Below are 20,329 nucleotides of genomic sequence, written 5' to 3'. Positions count from 1 at the left end.
CTGAGCTGGGGGTTTCCCGTAGTGTGGAAGAGTGGCTGCCCTCTATTGGTAAAAAGAAGGAGCTGCAGGTTCCCGCACCAGTCTTTAAGGGAAATAACGGCACTCAAAAGGAAATAGTCCTGGGGCCAGGTGGGACACAGTTTCAGGTTCCCGGAACTGAGGAGGAGAACACAAAAGGGGTGAGTAGAGCGCACAAAAACACACTGGCGTAAACAGTCACAGTTCACACAGGAGCGCATACAGAATGTGGGAAAAAGTCTGTAGTAACTTAGAAATGGTTCATAGTGTTCCAAGGTCAGAGGTCAAGCGCTGCAGGGGGAGCACAGCTTCAATTAAGCTGCAACAGGATGCAGCTGAGTATCATTCACAACTGTTTGGTATCAAGGTTTATGCAGTTCTTTATCAGTTCTTGTATTCTTCTCAAACACAGTCACTACCTTAAAGGAATCCAAGAGCGGGATTTCACAGAGATAGAGGCAGACTTAACTGAAATTTTAGATCCAGGCACGCTCCGGCCAGGAGCCAACGAGTCCCCACAGAAATGTGTGGAGCAGAGAGCCAGTACCAGGGTTCAGGTCCGTACAGGGGCAGTACCGGAGTGGTTCTGAACATGAGGAGAAGACAGTCTGTGTAAGTGTAGGAACAGGAGCCAAGCGGGTATTACCTGAGCAAAAGCTGCAGGGCGTTTCAGCGTCTGAGCACACAGCTGGAGACGCGTTCAAGGTTACAGTGAAGCTGTCAGGAATAAATCCTCTAATCTCTGTCTTGAGCGTGGCTGAGGCAAGAAGGCTGGCAAAACAGTTGTTAGGCAAGACACAGAGGAAACTGACATGGAAGTCACAGTAGTATCTGGCAAAGGATTAACTAAATAACAGTTCTTAAATAGTCTCCCAGGTAATCTATCATAACTCACAACGGGTGTGCAGATCAACCGCCTTCTAGTGGACAACAGAAAATACTACAGGCTGAAAACAGAAGGGCGCCATCTGGTGGAAACAAAAAGTCACTACACAAGGCATGGCGGGGCCAGACACAACAGAAAACACTTAACGTTTTATGGTCCATTTAAAAATCAAATGACAAAATAGATGTAATAATGAAAGAAAATAACTATCAACAATACAGATAATACTACAACAACTACTACTAATAATAATAAAAAATAATGTTACTATTAACAGTGTGTATATGATAACATGAACGAAACAATTTATTAATACATCAAAACAGTAAATTAAGATAAAATAATTACGTAGCTGAAGCAGGTAGCGTGTTACTGACTCACTGTCATCCTACATATGGAGAATATCTCTGCTTACGCTGGACACCAGTGAAAGGCTGGCATGAGAGCCGCATTACCGCCATAACTGTAAAGCTTTGATCAACAAAGTAGTTCAGAAAAATTCACTAATGTAATATAATGAAGGGAAAGCCTTTGACCGAATAGTGTTTTTCTCTATAGAAAAATATTGAAGTTCTTTGATTGAAATACTGTAAAAATTGAAGTTTAGTATGTGGCACATGTAGAATGTAGAATTCAGGATGGTGACTGTTCCCTTAATTGTGGATAACTGCACCTCTTGGGCACTTGGGTGACCAGGGATTGCCTCAAGGTACGTATCTCTTAAGGTTCTTCTTCATAAACTCTGTTGCTCCACTACAACTGGTATTATATGTATTTCTTTCAATGACAATGTTGTCCGTAGGTCATTTTTGAGGTCTTGGTATTTTGTGATTTTCTCCCTTTCAGCCCTATTCAGGCCATAGTCACTGGGGACTGTTACATCAATGATTTTGGCTGTTTTCTCTTGCTTCTTCCAGATGCCATTATCAGGTTTTATTGCACCTCCTTCGATATGTCTTCGTGCTGTGATCTCTTTGTCGTAGAAGATAGCTACTTTTCCGTTGGATGAAATTGGAGTTGGCTCATGCTCCTAGACGTTTCTGTCTACTTCCACATCCAATTCCTTGCATACTTTCCAGTGGAGATATTTCCAGATCTTGTTGTGTCAGCTTGTATAATGTCCAGCAGCTGTATGACAGAATTGATCATTTTGTGAGATCCCTGCCATTTTTTTTAAACCATTTGTTAGATGTCCCTGATCTTGTGCTCCAACTATAATTCTTTCTCCATCAAAACAAAGTTCTCCATTTGTAAGCCACCGTGTAGATCCTTTTTGTCCTTGTATTCCTTTTCCGATTCTTCTTGGAATCGTCCAGACCTTCTGAGCTGTTTCCCATCTATCCACTTGTTGGTTGTGTTCTAGTTTGCTGTATTTTTCCCTGGTTTGTCTTGCTAATTTTGTTGCAAATGTCAGATTGTTGCTTTCTCTCTTTTTCTCTCTCTCTTGTCATGTGTGTGTGTTGACTCATGTGGTTCTAACCTGAGTTGGTTACTGAGTGAGCCCAGGCAGCTATAGCATCTAGTCTGGAGTTCTAGTCACTCACAGTGATGGCGCCAGGAAATTTTTGTTGGGGTGGGGGGCTGAGGGGGGACTGGGGTCAAAGTTGGAGGGGCTCCACAAAATGTCGTCGAAATGAACAATATATATAGTAAATTGTTTTATAAATACCAAGGTATATGTTTTAGTCACCCATGCTCCTCTAAAATGTGGTATCAATGCACACACACATCACTTAAGCATCTATTTAAGCATAAAAATTCAAAAAGAAAAAATAATATAGCACCTTCAACTGCACCACAGACTAAAACAGTTAAATGTGGTCTATTAAACATTAGGTCTCTCTCTTCTAAGTCCCTGTTGGTAAATGATATAATAATTGATCAACATATTGATTTATTCTGCCTTACAGTAACCTGGTTACAGCAGGATGAATATGTTAGTTTAAATGAGTCAACACCCCCGAGTCACACTAACTGTCAGAATGCTCGTAGCACGGGCCGGGGCGGAGGATTAGCAGCAATCTTCCATTCCAGCTTATTAATTAATCAAAAACCCAGACAGAGCTTTAATTCATTTGAAAGCTTGTCTCTTAGTCTTGTCCATCCAAATTGGAAGTCCCAAAAACCAGTTTTATTTGTTATTATCTATCGTCCACCTGGTCGTTACTGTGAGTTTCTCTGTGAATTTTCAGACCTTTTGTCTGACTTAGTGCTTAGCTCAGATAAGATAATTATAGTGGGCGATTTTAACATCCACACAGATGCTGAGAATGACAGCCTCAACACTGCATTTAATCTATTATTAGACTCTATTGGCTTTGCTCAAAAAGTAAATGAGTCCACCCACCACTTTAATCATATCTTAGATCTTGTTCTGACTTATGGTATGGAAATAGAAGACTTAACAGTATTCCCTGAAAACTCCCTTCTGTCTGATCATTTCTTAATAACATTTACATTTACTCTGATGGACTACCCAGCAGTAGGGAATAAGTTTCATTACACTAGAAGTCTTTCAGAAAGCGCTGTAACTAGGTTTAAGGATATGATTCCTTCTTTATGTTCTCTAATGCCATATACCAACACAGTGCAGAGTAGCTACCTAAACTCTGTAAGGGAGATAGAGTATCTCGTCAATAGTTTTACATCCTCATTGAAGACAACTTTGGATGCTGTAGCTCCTCTGAAAAAGAGAGCTTTAAATCAGAAGTGTCTGACTCCGTGGTATAACTCGCAAACTCGTAGCTTAAAGCAGATAACCCGTAAGTTGGAGAGGAAATGGCGTCTCACTAATTTAGAAGATCTTCACTTAGCCTGGAAAAAGAGTCTGTTGCTCTATAAAAAAAGCCCTCCGTAAAGCTAGGACATCTTTCTACTCATCACTAATTGAAGAAAATAAGAACAACCCCAGGTTTCTTTTCAGCACTGTAGCCAGGCTGACAAAGAGTCAGAGCTCTATTGAGCTGAGTATTCCATTAACTTTAACTAGTAATGACTTCATGACTTTCTTTGCTAACAAAAGTTTAACTATTAGAGAAAAAATTACTCATAACCATCCCAAAGACGTATCGTTATCTTTGGCTGCTTTCAGTGATGCCGGTATTTGGTTAGACTCTTTCTCTCCAATTGTTCTGTCTGAGTTATTTTCATTAGTTACTTCATCCAAACCATCAACATGTTTATTAGACCCCATTCCTACCAGGCTGCTCAAGGAAGCCCTACCATTATTTAATGCTTCGATCTTAAATATGATCAATCTATCTTTGTTAGTTGGCTATGTACCACAGGCTTTTAAGGTGGCAGTAATTAAACCATTACTTAAAAAGCCATCACTTGACCCAGCTATCTTAGCTAATTACAGGCCAATCTCCAACCTTCCTTTTCTCTCAAAAATTCTTGAAAGGGTAGTTGTAAAACAGCTAACTGATCATCTGCAGAGGAATGGTCTATTTGAAGAGTTTCAGTCAGGTTTTAGAATTCATCATAGTACAGAAACAGCATTAGTGAAGGTTACAAATGATCTTCTTATGGCCTCGGACAGTGGACTCATCTCTGTGCTTGTTCTGTTAGACCTCAGTGCTGCTTTTGATACTGTTGACCATAAAATGTTATTATAGAGATTAGAGCATGCCATAGGTATTAAAGGCACTGCGCTGCGGTGGTTTGAATCATATTTGTCTAATAGATTACAATTTGTTCATGTAAATGGGGAATCTTCTTCACAGACTAAAGTTAATTATGGAGTTCCACAAGGTTCTGTGCTAGGACCAATTTTATTCACTTTATACATGCTTCCCTTAGGCAGTATTATTAGACGGTATTGCTTAAATTTTCATTGTTACGCAGATGATACCCAGCTTTATCTATCCATGAAGCCAGAGGACACACACCAATTAGCTAAACTGCAGGATTGTCTTACAGACATAAAGACATGGATGACCTCTAATTTCCTGCTTTTAAACTCAGATAAAACTGAAGTTATTGTACTTGGCCCCACAAATCTTAGAAACATGGTGTCTAACCAGATCCTTACTCTTTATGGCATTACCCTGACCTCTAGTAATACTGTGAGAAATCTTGGAGTCATTTTTGATCAGGATATGTCATTCAAAGCGCATATTAAACAAATATGTAGGACTGCTTTTTTGCATTTACGCAATATCTCTAAAATCAGAAAGGTCTTGTCTCAGAGTGATGCTGAAAAACTAATTCATGCATTTATTTCCTCTAGGCTGGACTATTGTAATTCATTATTATCAGGTTGTCCTAAAAGTTCCCTAAAAAGCCTTCAGTTAATTCAAAATGCTGCAGCTAGAGTACTGACGGGGACTAGAAGGAGAGAGCATATCTCACCCATATTGGCCTCTCTTCATTGGCTTCCTGTTAATTCTAGAATAGAATTTAAAATTCTTCTTCTTACTTATAAGGTTTTGAATAATCAGGTCCCATCTTATCTTAGGGACCTCGTAGTACCATATCACCCCAATAGAGCGCTTCGCTCTCAGACTGCAGGCTTACTTGTAGTTCCTAGGGTTTGTAAGAGTAGAATGGGAGGCAGAGCCTTCAGCTTTCAGGCTCCTCTCCTGTGGAACCAGCTCCCAATTCAGATCAGGGAGACAGACACCCTCTCTACTTTTAAGATTAGGCTTAAAACTTTCCTTTTTGCTAAAGCTTATAGTTAGGGCTGGATCAGGTGACCCTGAACCATCCCTTAGTTATGCTGCTATAGACGTAGACTGCTGGGGGGTTCCCATGATGCACTGTTTCTTTCTCTTTTTGCTGTGTATGCACCACTCTGCATTTAATCATTAGTGATCGATCTCTGCTCCCCTCCACAGCATGTCTTTTTCCTGGTTCTCTCCCTCAGCCCCAACCAGTCCCAGCAGAAGACTGCCCCTCCCTGAGCCTGGTTCTGCTGGAGGTTTCTTCCTGTTAAAAGGGAGTTTTTCCTTCCCACTGTAGCCAAGTGCTTGCTCACAGGGGGTCGTTTTGACCGTTGGGGTTTTACATAATTATTGTATGGCCTTGCCTTACAATATAAAGCGCCTTGGGGCAACTGTTTGTTGTGATTTGGCGCTATATAAAAAAATTGATTGATTGATTGATTGACTTAGAATGACTGCAAGTTCAGTAAACTTGCACATAGGTATAAATAAAGATAAGTGAAGTTTTAAGAGTGGCCGTAATAAATATTTAGGAAACCTAAATTTTTGGAGTATGGAGTTAAATTTGTCTCATTAATACTTGCAAATGCACAGTGGGTAATTTACAAATGTCCTTTGATTTGTACATGTGCTTTGTGATCCACAAATTTCTGATTTGTAACTTGTGTGTGTGTTTTAAAAATAAATGTTTATTTGCAAAACTGAAAATTCTGTTTGTGAAGGGTGATTCAGCATTGGTGGATCACCGAACACACACATTCATCACTTTGCTCAGTTACGCAATATTGAGACATTCTCAGCGCAAAACTGCAGTTGAGATCCACAAATATGTCAGTCGCTATTCACATTATTGGCAGAATTATTGGGGGGCAGCTGAGGGGGGGCTTGGCTTATTATTGGCTGGGCTTAAGCCCCCCCCTTGGCGCAGCCACTGGTCACTCATTGGGGTTGTTGCAACAATAATTCTAGATCATAAGCACATTTCAATATTTCAAACATCTGTATCACAAGCATTTTGAATATTTGCCAAATTATGCTAATAGAGATGCCTCAGTGGCCCGTTAATAAACAAGCAGCTCCCACTCCCGTAACTACCGTCTCTACCAGCAGCCCTGCAACCACAGAGCAGAGCGTTGTGCCCAAGCCAGGGTTTAGGCCTCAAAACATCTGTTCTCCCCATGTTCAGGCCACCGGCTCTGCTGTGTCCACTCCTCTGGATTTAAATATGGATCGCCCATCTCAGCCCATTTTAAGCAGTTATCGAGCAGCCGTTTGGGCAAATTCAGATGTGTTTTAACACAGCATGGTATCAGACTTGACCATGGCTTGAATATTCAGTACTGCACAATGCCAGCTTTTGCTCACAAATTTAGTTCAATTTTGGATTGTGAGAACATATTTAATAAACATGGCTACACTAATAGGAAAAAAGCACTCGATAAAGACAGTGGCTTTTACAAAAATTCAGCAAACATCTCACACTCCAGGGCCATGGTCGCATGACAGGAGTACTAGCGCTGGTCAGAGACAGGGGAAAATATTGTCCATCTGCTGGGTCATACCCAAGTAGAAAAGAACAGATACCAAATTAAAATCATGGATGAAATCATTCACTTTGTCACTGTTAGTGAATTTGCTCTGCGTGGGCACAATCACAGGGATACGGATGAGGAGGGACTAAATGAAATCATTGAAACATTGGTGAAAATGGTGTTTGAGGAAATCAGGGCCAGATATCAGGACTCTCCTTTTTTTGTGGTTTTGCATAAAATGTGATGGCACCAGGGATCATAGTAACATTGACAATTTAACAATCGTAATCAGATTTGTTCGCGGTTCCATCCCAGAAGAACACCTGATTGGCTTGGTTGAACTGGATCAGCTTGATGCTCTAAATTGTCTGACAGTGCTGATAATATTGTCACTCAATGCTATGATGGTGCATCAGTCATGTCTGGAGTGAGGGGTGGGGTGCAGGCATTACTTCAGGAAAAACGTGGCAGGGACATTCCTTATGTCCACTGTTACAGTCACCAGCTGCATTTGGCAGGAATTCACGCAGTGCAATCAGAGCCTTTAGTGAAGAGGTTTTTTTGACTGGTCCAACGCACTGAAAACATTTTGTCACAGACATTGTGTTGTACACACATACAGCACACCCACACTGAAGACTTTATTAGAAATTCGCTGGACCAGTCACTGTGAGGTCACCAAGTCCATTGTTAACAGTGAGGACACTATCAGGAGACGCCTGTGTGAGGTGGCAGAGGATGAGAGCCGTGTGGTTTTTTTGACCCACCTAAACAGACAGAACTTCTTCGACGCTGGCACATTTCTCCTTCATCTGTTTGGTGCACTAACGCCAGCCAGTTCAATCCTGCAGTCACAAACAGTGGATTTGTGCACTGCACGTGAGGTGGTGACAGCTTCACTGGGCTCACTGAAGGAGATGCAAAGTGATTCCTTCTGGCAGGAGTATGACCTGTATGAACTGTTATGCAGAACTACTAAGATCTTCCAAGTCATTTCTGAAGCCAAGTCAAGCTTACTTGAAGTGCATCATAAGACACGCCGCTGCTGACCTCTGTACACAATTCCTGAACTGTGAATAATTCCTGAACTATGAACATTCCTGCATTAAGCCTTCCTGTGAACATTCTGTTGTTAAAGGCTTCCAGTATTATGAGTGTAATCACTCACCATTGTTCTCATTTCTCAGAACGTTCCTCCCTCCTGTACCACATTCCTGGGTTTCATTCCCACTCACTAACTCTCAAGCTTGGCTCCATGTGCACTGCAGCTCCCGACTTTCCACCGCTGCAAGTGGGCCCTGTCTTGGCTCTGTAGGCACCCGCTACTATTACATCCGTTGTTAATCCATTATTGTAAATAAATCTCCTTTCGTTCACTCCTGTCTCGTCCTTGCTCCCAGCATTTGAGTCCATCATCTGAACCGGTCCGGTCCCGTCTTGACCTCTAACCACAACAGTTTTAAGATGTTGTGCATGTTGTATTTTACACCAATTTAGAGGTTCTTTTTTGTCCCCCCACCTGCCAAAAGAGAACAAATGCCCACACAAGCTTGGCATCTTAGCAACACCTCTAGATTTTTTACTGTCATGATTATCTTGGCCATAGTAATAGGCAACGTCTTGTTTGAATCCCTACATGATATTGCGGGATTTGACCACATCTGGGGACAGCTGGCACGGACACGGCAGAGAACTCCCGGGTGGAGTATGGGAGTTTCAGCACAAATCATTCAGCCCAGCTTGGTAAACTTAAAAACATACTCACTGTCACCTAGCGGACCTGCCGGTTTAAGACTTGCCGGTTTAAAATGGTTTTTGCTGAAACGCTCATCCTCCAAAAGGTTTGTGCTGACACTCCCACACTCTGCCCGGGGACTTAGTCTCTTCCCACAAACAGCGTGAATTATAACCTGAAAATGGTGTACTGTTTTGTTTTCGGCTGCAATCACTAAAGCAGTTGTGGAAAGTGCAGGTTTTTTTCAGGTTCCAGTGGAGAAGGGAAGATGAGGCAAATGGAAGACATTGTGTTGGTGTTAGCTTACACAGCTAACCAGAGTAGCTGTGTTCTCTTGCCACAAAGGGAAATCCTGATCCAGAATCCAGATCTGGATCACCTCTAAAGTTTAATGGACTCTTACAAGGCCTAACACCAATGTGAGGTGAAGAGTTGGTGAAAATCCGTTAAGTAGTTTTGACGTAATCCTCAAAATTTGACAAAGTGAAGCGTACAAATTGAAATCATGAGCCAGAATCTGGATCCGGATCACCTCCAAAATTCAGTGTAGTCTTCCATGGCTGAATATCTATCTGTGGTGCAAATTTCATAAAAATCTGTGCAGTAGTTTTGACATAATCCTGCTAAAAGACAGACAAACAAATAAATAAATGCCAATGATTTATAACGTCCTTGGTGGACATAAAAATAGCCCCCAGGTTAAGAATGGGGTGGTGCGGAGATACACCACTTCCGGCGAAGTGGCAAATCCGAAGGCGAGAATTCATACTTCCGCGCCTGGCTGCCTGATGAAAACAAGCTTGGGCCGCATTGATTGTCTATTGAAATCAGCTGGTTTTGTTTTGTCTCTAACTTGCTTCTATCAGCCAGCTGACAGCTGTCATTGCCTGAAACAATGAGATTTATACACCAAGCTGAGCTGAAATGAACCATTTGAAAAGTGACCAAATTACATGTATTTTGTGCTGCTTTTGAGGATGTTTTCATCGGCCAAAAACGGCCACCAGAGGGTGCCCAGGTAAAGTCTGTGGCAACCCATACTTATCTTTTTATAGTGAGAACATTTTATTCACTACAACATTCAAATAAACTATTATTACATTTATTTGCCTGTCAAAATAAGCTCACTTTGTCAAGAGTCATATATTCAGTGACTGAAACTGAAACATGATAGGTAGGTCAACTCAACACACAGAGCTGTTGAGTTTGTACCTCAGCTGGATGTGGATCCTCGGGTTTACAAGTGGATCCAGACTCCCCGGATCAGGTGTAGTGGATCCAGGTTGTGTGGAACTATTTTCTTTCAGCCATCTTTGTTTCGGTCGCCACGTAATATGAATTTGTCATCTGCTCACACCAAAACAAAATGTCAGACTTTTCAATCTCCAAGATATCGCCTGAAAATGATGATTTCTAATCTTGTTTTACATATCATTTCTGAGATATAAAAAACAAAACGCAATATGACCGGATCTACTTCGTTGGGGATGGCGGACAGATATGGACGGATCACCTTCGCCTCCAGCTTTTTAAAAACTAATAATGTTGTTTAACGTATCAGTTTTGTAAAAACATGACTGAGGTATGAAAACAAAACACCCCTCGTCTGGCGAAGGCCATCCGCCTTCCCCAATGAACTGGATCATCTATTCACATTGCTCCCCAGACTCGGGGTGTTTTGTCATTTGAGCTACAGGGAGCTAAACGTGAGACAGCTGCACATGTGCCATTGCGCGAGGTATCTCATCTCGACAGGACACCTGCTGAAACAAACTGCAGCTTTACCTTCAGCTCCACTTTGCCTCATTTTATGTTGCTCTTATCACCAGAATCCAAATCACCATCAGACAGACAACTGTAGCATTTTTGCTTTTTATCTTTCCACGTTATCGTGTACCAATCTGCACTGTTTGTTTCTTCCGCATCTCGCACCCATCTCCCACGTCACTTCCTGCCATCTCTGCTCCACCTGGATCACAAATGCATATCTTTCAAAATTTTTAGATATTGAAAATAATGTAACTTCTGTAATGATGAATGTGAAACGTTAATACACTTATTCTATCATTGCATTCACTCTATTTAATTTTTTTGAAAGTAAGTAAGTCCCTTTGGCTGCTCCCTTGTTTGCACTCGGGGTCGCCACAGCAAATCCAAGGTGGATCTGCATGTTGATTTGGCACAGGTTTTACACCGGATGCTCCACATTACATGGAGAAATGTAGCAGGGGTGGGATTTGAACCCAGAACCTTCCGAACTGAAACCAAGCGCATTAACCACTTGGCCACCACCCCTGCTCTATTTAATTTTTTGAAAAATTAGAAAAATATATCTTGTCTAAAATCAGACACCCTATTGTCATTGATTGTAAATCTGTTATTTTGTTCATCAAGATGTAACCATTGAATATATTATCAACCTTTTAATATTGTTTGGTAAATTCCATATCCATATATTCAGATTATTGAAAAGGACCTCCAATTTACACAGATTTATGGCTGAATTTGAACAATATGTAAGCAGTATTAAGCTTATAGGCTCTCTCCAATGTCATAAAACTGTCATTCTCTCTAAGGAACTTCTTAAAGAGAATTAATGTTAAAGAATCCCTTTACTTTTGTAATTATGTAATTTATTTTTTCTTTTCTATCTCGTTCTACTTATAATTGATAATAGTGTGAATGTTATTTTATTTGTTGAAATAAAGTTTTTGGGGGATAAAAGGATTATGTCACACAACCAATTGTGTTTCGTTGTCACGTGCAGCACCAAAGCAAAAAATGTGCAGAAGTATTTGGCCGCTAGATGGGGGTAGAGTCACATTTTAAACTCTGTTAGTGATTTCTGAATTCAACAACATATTATGTTATCGGAACATAATAATAAAATCATAACCACTGTCACCTTAAATACAAATACATCATAACTGAAGACACATGGGGAAGTAATTCATTATATAAAGAAATGTTTCACCAATAATCAAATGAGTGCCTGGATAGCTCTGTTGGTAGAGCATCAGACTTTTAATCTGAGGGGCCAGGGTTCAAGTCCCTGTTCAGGCGGGTATGTTTTGTCACTGACAACACAAAAATTTACAATTAGAGCAATAACTAATGTTTAAAAAAACGCTCAACACTGGGAGACAAAACCTTGACTCAACATAAATTTAGATATAAATGTGTGAAAGAAGAAAAGCGCTGCAAGAACTTAGCACAGTGTTTAACACACACCAGATGATTTTGTGGACAAATAACTACACAAAAAGTCTCACTGTGTAATGACTTCCTCATTACCTTTGAGCTTTCTCTGGTGGTAAATAGTTTTCCACAAGAAGGAATTAAAGTGAATAATGAGGTAAATGTTTAGCTTTCAGAGCGCATGGATTATACTGTGTAAGCACTTTGGAGACATAACATTCTTTTTATTTATTTGTCTGTTAACTTTAATTTGAGACCAATCCTGTGAAAACTTCAGTCACGTTTTGCTGACAAATCCACAATAACACTGCTGTAATTAGGGAAACTTACTTTCAGATGAATTACGTGACTGGAGTTCAGTTTAAACCCAAGGCAGATGATGGATTTTCTCTTTACAGCACTTACACTGTTTTAAATCCATTCTAACCAATAGCTATTTTGAGCAACTATGACACAAGCGAAACTTGAACCCATGATGATCACCTTCAACATGATAGCTATCATGGACCATGAAATGTTCCCTTCAAATCCCATCCTATTGACGGGTTTAGAGTATCCCAGAATCCTTTGCGCGCTGGGGAGGGAGGCTTGATAATGGCTCATCTTAATGCTAACTTTAACATTGAAAATGCCATAGACATGCTAAAACGTTAGCATCACTCCCGGTTTTAAGTTATAAAATACATCTATCAACTGTTTCAGAAGACCATAACAGGTCGGTTTAACATATAAAAGGTAAATATTACGCACAGACATATGCTCTTTAGGGATTTAGCTTGGAAAAATTAAGATAAAGCAAAATAAAACAAAGAACCAACGAAGCAGCAGATCGAAGATCGAAGCACTGCTTCATTGGTTCAATGTTCAAAGCAAAGCCACGCTGCAGAAATGCAGGGTCTGTAATCAATGCAGAGAAATGATCATGAATTTACTGACAAACACCCCAAAAACAACAGCCACTCTGAAGGACCGATAAGGGAATCGTTAAGCAAAAAGGCTATTAATGTCGATGGATCGAGTCATTTCTTAAGGATACCTGAAAACACACAACCCTAACAGCAACATGCTTTTTAAATTTATTTATTTTTTAATAAAACTCATATTAAAGACTCACGATTATCTTAGTTAAACACATAAATACATATTTTGGTTGAAGTCACCTCCATAATGATGCAATGTTGCAAACAAGTTGCAGCAAACACTTGTTTACACTGACAATGAAATCTCGGCCTCCCCAGCGAGAATGTAATTACGCGTGAGATTTGACACCATAAAGGCATCAATTCTGATTTTAAATAGGCTGTTACACGGATACTGCCACATTGGATTTAGCGCTGCAACAGTCTATTACAAAATGATGGTCTCTGTTACATAGTAGAGGACCTAGCTTAGACATGTATGACCATCATTTAGGAGAAGATAACTCAACAGTTCTAGACTAATATGACCCCACTGAACAATTTGGGATATCTGCCAAAATCTTTATCCAGGACGAACAGCCCAAAAATGACCACGCCCTTACTTCAAATACAGCTGTATTTTCTAAACTGCAGCAGCTACAGATTTTCCAAGGTATTCAAAACATTCAGAATGACCAACACATATTTAGAAGGGTCATAGAACAGTGTAAAATTAAAATTTTTGATATTTTAAGAGAAAAGCGCAGGAAAACATTAGATCAAATGACCTACATACAGTCCGGAATCACCATATATTTAGTAACTTAAACTTTCTGAGCTTAAATTATGTGCATACATGTTGGGAAATTTACCCGATAATCTTAAAAAAAGAATTAAGATCTGCTAAAGAAACAAGCTTTGTTTTGTATTTTGCACTTTAAATCAATCTTCCATTGATAACAGTATGACTGAAAATAAAATTTCATTATATTTGGCAAGTGCTTGTTTAAGTTGACCCACTTATTTTAGCTATTTTCTGTTAAAATATCAAAATGTTACACTTTTCTATGACCCTTCTAAACATGTTCTGGTCATTCTAAACATTTTGGATACCTTGGACAATCTGCAGCTGTTGCAGTTTAGAAAATACAGGTGTATTTGAAGTAGCACTCGGGAGAAAAAGGGCGTGGTCATTTTCGGGCCATTTGTCCCGGATAGAGATTTTGGCACTTATCCCTGTATCGTGTCTTGAACAGGTGAATTATTGTCTCCTAAATGATGGGCATACACGTCTAAGCTAGGTCTTCTACTAATAGTGCCTTTTAATTCCAGCACAATAGCAAATGAATCAATAAATATATAACTTAGAGTACATCTCTTAATCATTTAACACTTACGTGTCACTTATTTATTGTATTTATAGTTTTTATTATTATTATTTTTAAAAGATTATTTTAATAACTTTCACTCAGAATGCTCAAATCGTGACCTCTTGACTTTTGGCTTGGGGCAGTGACTTTGTTTCTCCTTATGTACTATAATTTTCATGTCCATGAGTACATCTTGTCTTATTTTAAGTTACCAATTTTTGTGCCCCTCTGACAGCCATTTGTAGTTTCATAAACTGCCTGCTTCATGCTCAAATTAATATGTGTGCAGAAAAAAACAACCTTTTGTCAGCTGTTGAATTTAGACTGTGACCTGAGGCATTTACATGTTACATTTTTAAGGGTGAAATACGTACACGCTGTATTTATTCCTAAAAACTTGACCTCTGTTTGGAATAGACCAACTACTGTATCATTAACAGGGTAATTACACAGTCATTTGTGGGCAGCAGAGCTCAAACCTGTTCTTTTTTGTGCATATTGCCAAGTTTGGAGGCCGGGGGGTGTCAATGTTCCACATTTGCTCATACCTTGGACTTCCCTGGTTGAATCCCTCAATATTTTTACATAATAGACATCTGACAGGACTTTATTTTGTCCACTATGTGGAGAGATAGATTGTACTTAATACAACACCTTTCAGTCTTTCAGACTGAGTGTCCAGTCTGTGTCAAACACTTCTCCGTGGTCAAAATAAAGGTAACCTTTACAAGGGAAGTTTCTCATTTCTCAATCTGGGTGCTATTTTTAGATGTTGTGGGGTTCATCTTCTCACTCAGGACATAAATTAATTTAATCAATATTTATAATGTAAACACTATAGTGGGCTAACTGGTCCCATATACAAATAATGAATGTTTATGAGTGCAATGGTAAGAAACTTTCATGAGGTGAAAAATGGAATGTTCCATTCAATGAACATTCAAATATTCCATTCACTGCATGAATGAAAAAACTGTCATTATTTGTTTTATATCACACCTAGCAATTCTGACAACGTAGTCTGTACCTGATGCCATGTATTGACTTCTTTGTGTACAGACTGCCGTCTGCTTTCCTCAGTCCAGTGAAAAATCGCGACAGAAATTTGTAGAGCTCTTAATCCGACAGCGCTTGTACTTCAGGTAGAGCCGTAGAGCCGTCCCAGCGAATACTGCAGATGCCTCCAGAAGGCTTATGGCATACTGGATTTGTTTGGGGGGGTTTTGTGTATGTGTTACAAGAATGAGCACCGTTGATAAAACAAACCTCACCAAGTTTGCTTTTAAGATAAGCACCATCACCGCTAGTGTGAGCGCGCACAGTGGTGGCAATGGTACAAAACATATGGAACCAAAATTGCATGGTAAATAGAACTAAATTTGCACGGTCAGTGGAACACAATGGCAAATGGGACGAATGATCCATATCATGTGACATACAAACCACCAATCAAATGACAAGGATCTATTCAGGTTTTATGTAGGGATTTATAATATAATATAATATTATAGGGATGGCAGTAACACAGATCCATTTGTGGTTGCTGTAGTCCTTTTAAACAGTCACTGCTTAAACACTTGATGGCTATTGGACAAGGCCATCAAAAACACTAACAGTAAACCAATGAACAGTTATTAGAAGTGTTTATATAACGACTGAGTGGATCCTTGTCACTTGATTGGTGCTATGTATGTCACGTGACATGGATTATTCCTCCCATTTGTGTTGCTTTGCATTTAGAGTGCAATTTGGTTCCATATGTTTTGTACCATTGCACGTTGCAAACCCCGCTCACTAGTGGGGGTGGCATTTAGCTAAACATGGAGTTTGTGTTGTGTGGGCCGCCAGAAGAGGAGGTACTGCTGGCCCACCACCAGAGGGCGCCCTGTCTGGAGTGCGGGCTCCAGGCACCAGAGGGCGCAGCCACCTCACAGGAGCAGCCAGGGTGACAGCTGTCACGCATCACCTGCAACAGCTGTTACCAATCACCTGATCAGCAGGGGTACATCAGCAGGACGACGTCTCCACCTCTTTGCCGAGATATCGTTCTACCTGGAAGGTAACGTTCTCAGCTGACCGTGAGATCTTTTCAGTAACCTTTTGTGACTTTTGTGCATTATATAGCAGACTCTTTCCAACGAGAGGTGGAGGTAGTTTTCCTGCCGTGTGGATTGCTGGGTGTAAACGCGCCCACATTTAATTGTTTTTTTTTGTTCCTCGCCAGCAGTACCAGGTCCGACACGCGGAGGCAGTGGCCACCTGGGAGTTCGGGACTTGGCGGCTCCAGTATTCCCGGGGTCTAGTGGCGGAGGAAATCGTGTGGTTCCGGTTCTGCTTTGGACAGACGTCTTCTATCTTCGAGCCTGCCCACACGACACCTTCTGTGATTTGACTTGTTGTCTATTGTTGTAATCTGTTGTGTTTGTTGTGCCCATTCACAACAGTAAAGTGTTGTTATTTGACTTCCTCCATTGTCCGTTCATTTGCGCCCCCTGTTGTGGGTCCGTGTACCTACACTTTCCCAACAGTTTGTTTTGCTCTTAGTACGAATGAGCACGAGCCAAGCCAACTCAAGCAGAATGTCACAAACGCCCGGATTCGTGCCACATCTGGGATGGAATAAGAATTGCAGAGGACAGCGTCGGGCTACTCAGACTGTGCTCTGACTGATTTGTGCATGTGCCGTATGCATGAGCCTCCGAACGTGGTACAAATGTTGGTGGAACACATTATGGTTTCCTCAAACAGCTGTCAAAATGCAGTGAGAATATGACAAATGCACTTACATTGGGTGAGGTCCGATTGTGGGTGGAGTAAATATAATCCAGGTGCACTCGCGGTGCGTTCAGGCACAGTTGGGACATTCTGCCACAGCGGAAACATGCCGAACATCCCCCTGAACGTGATCAGAATGTCATGAATGCTGTTTTCACACCATAAGACTGTTACATCCACCAAGGACATTTATTTATTTGTCTGTCTGTCTCCCTGTTAGCAGGATTACCTCAAAACTACTGCACGGATTATGATGAAATTTTCACCAGAGATAGATATGAGGCCATGGAAGAAACCATTGAATTTTGGAGATGACCGGATCCGGATTCTGGATCAAGTTCACTTTATATAGGCTTTGAAGGATTACTGTTAGCAAGATTACGCCAAAACTACTGCACAGATTTTGATGTAATTTTCAACACAGATACATATTAGGCCATGGAAGATGCCATTAAATTTTAGAGGTGATCTGGATCCAGATCCACATTCTGGATCAAGTTTCACTTTATACAGGCTTTGAAGGATTATGTCAAAACTACTTCACGGATTCTCACCAATTTTTCACCACAGATACATATTAGGCCACTGAAGACTCCATTAAATTTTGGAGGTGATTTGGATCCGAATCTGGATTCAAGATCAAGATTTCATTTTATATAGGCTTTGAAGGATTATTTCAAAACTACTTCACAGATTCTCACCAAATTTGCACCACATATAGATTTTAGGGCATGGAAGACTCCAATGAATTTTGGAGGTGATCCAGATCTGGATTCTGGATCAAGATTTCCCTTTATATAGGCTTTGAAGGGTTTCATCAAAAGTACTTCACAGAGTCTCAACAAATTTGCACCATAGATAGATATTAGGGCTTGGAAGACTCCATTAAATTTTGGAAGTGATCCGGATCCAGATTGGTGGACATCAGAAATCTCTGATTGCTCTTGTTTAGAATGCAGTCAGACGGCAATTCGACTGCCGTTCCATAGTAGTTTTGAACATGATTAAAACATTCTAAGGGGCCGCGCAACTGTTTAGACTGCTCTGAGAATGCTTCTGACATTTTCGAATGCAACTCGACACTCCCCGAATGTGGGTTGACTTTTCATTCGGACTCAATTTGAGCTCATTCAGCCTCTAGTGTGATGGGGGTATTAAGACTTGAAACCCAGAAGAGCAAAATTTTCTCTCCATAAAATGTAAAAAGAAAATTGTCATAGATCATCAGGAAGGCCAGGTCATATTTCTGTAAAGCCCCGGTCACAACCCACCGTGTATTTTTTTTGCCGTACGTTTTCTGCAGATGCCACGGCTACTACGTTTTTGTGAAAACGTACGGAGGCAGTAGCAAGAGGAGGGAGGGAATACGTTCAACGCACGTCTCTATGAGTGTAACGATAAAGAGAGTTGACAATAAAGCAGTGTGTGTATGGGGTCGCTTTTCTTTTTTATCAGCGGGACCGGAGCGGCAGGTGTTTTTCGCCGTCGGCGATGCATGAGCATGTCCAGCCTGCAGCGGTAAGTTGTACGAGTGTTTACTTGCCTCGAAAAGTTACAGCTAGTTAACAGACTGAAGCTGTGGAGTGTGTGTTGCTGACGTTTGGCAATAAAGTCTAAGTTCAAGTGAGAAGCTGCGTTGTGCATGCAAGTCTGTCGGTCTCCATAGTATGTGGTGAGTGCCGTAATCCGTACTGCCTACGTACGGATTTGGTTAATTCAATAGTAACTGAATGAAAATTTGCTGCTTTGAATCCGTACTGAGGCAGTACTCACAACGTGCGTCATCTGTACTGCTGGTGAATCTGCAGCCTGACCGCAGCGAAAGTTCTACATGCACTAAAACCTCTACGGCGTGTCTGCGTGCTCCTAATTTGGTACTGAGGCAGTACTTACGACGTACGGATCTCCAAATTTAGCCCACATTTTTGCAAGTAGACTGCACGCACGTGCAAGTACGGCGGGTTGTGACCACGGCTTAACTTCCTGTACTGTCATGATTTTTTTTTTTTGCTATACAGTATGTTTTATTGACAATCAGTGAAGATGTGGCACTATTGATGGAATCCTGTTGTTTTTCACTCATGTCCTCCACTATAAGGATTAGATTTTCTCATTTCAAACAGCTAATTTAAAAACTCAGATGGCTTACCACCACATGTCTGTATCTCCGACGCTGAGTCGCTGAGCCTTGACTTGTAATCTGTCCGTCCCTGTCACAGAGATTTGAGATTCTTGCTGCTGATGGAGTTTGTCTGGTACATGTTATCATCCTTTTCTCTGTATTTGTATTCCAGTGTTGTTGAAACAAATATCTATTTAGGGAGCGATGCTCTAGAGACCCTGCACAATGTTCTCTAAAGGTCACAAACATCACAAGCTGTTACAGATCATTGGAAATGTTTCTGAAATGACCTCTGTAGGTTATGGAAGTACCGCAGCTTAGTGTTACCAATATGATCATAGGAAGATGTTAAAAACTCACATGGTCACAAAACAGTGTTCCAAAGAGGGCAGGTGGGACTCAAACACAATGTTCCCATATGATCAACATCAGACCATATGGAAACATACCGATGTGGTTCCTACCCTACACAACCTCACCTGCGTTTGTGATATCATGGCATAAGACAGAGGACTTTTGTACAAAAAATGCCACAACACGGTTCTCCATAGTTCATCTGGGAACATTCCCTTTAGGACTTTTTTAAAAGGAAAAATAGTGTTTGTTAAATAAGTTCAACAAACAGAATTTCCAGCTCAAAGAATGTGCCCATTTGGTTCCCAGTTGGGCACATAATTTACAATATTACATTAGAACATAGAGCGTTATGTTCGCCATTTTATTATATTACAGCAGCCTTTCCCAAAGAGTGGTCTGCTGCCTCAGGAGGAAGTATTTTGCAGTGTTATTTGCTGAGCACAATTCACCTTCATGAGGTGAGACACCAGACCTGTTTTTAATTTGCAGTTGTGGTCGGAGGTTTACATACACTCTTCATGGGCATGGATGTCATGGTCATTTTGGGCTTTTAATTATGTCTAAACTGTTTTGTTTTTGTTTTTTGCTAGGGTGGAATGATTGTATAGTATACATCATGTATGACTTGAAAAAAAAACAATAACTGGGTGCACACGTTTGAATTCCATATGGATCTTCTCTAACCAGACAGGGTCAAAATTATACATACAGGCTCAAATATATATGTCAAAGTAGAGTTTGTGATTCGGTAGAATCAGAGATTCTACTTGCAG

At 40.6% G+C, this 20,329-nt stretch overlaps 1 long non-coding RNA gene and 1 other non-coding gene across 2 annotated transcripts; one reads left to right on the top strand and one right to left on the bottom strand.

Annotated features, from left to right (window-relative positions):
* Window positions 1-2,042: 2,042 nt before the first annotated feature.
* LOC117509258 lies at window positions 2,043-19,645 on the bottom strand. Its single transcript, XR_004560338.1, has 4 exons — window positions 19,634-19,645; window positions 3,368-3,376; window positions 3,099-3,105; window positions 2,043-2,222 (listed from the first exon to the last, which is right to left on the bottom strand). It is a non-coding gene; the product is annotated as an uncharacterized LOC117509258 (long non-coding RNA).
* Window positions 11,826-11,898, top strand: trnak-uuu. The gene has a single exon. It is a non-coding gene; the product is annotated as a tRNA-Lys (tRNA).
* Window positions 19,646-20,329: the final 684 nt, after the last annotated feature.

This window comes from Thalassophryne amazonica, chromosome 4 (genome assembly GCF_902500255.1).
Source record: "Thalassophryne amazonica chromosome 4, fThaAma1.1, whole genome shotgun sequence".
NCBI lineage: Eukaryota > Metazoa > Chordata > Actinopteri > Batrachoidiformes > Batrachoididae > Thalassophryne > Thalassophryne amazonica.
This window is presented reverse-complemented; position numbering and strand designations above follow the sequence as displayed.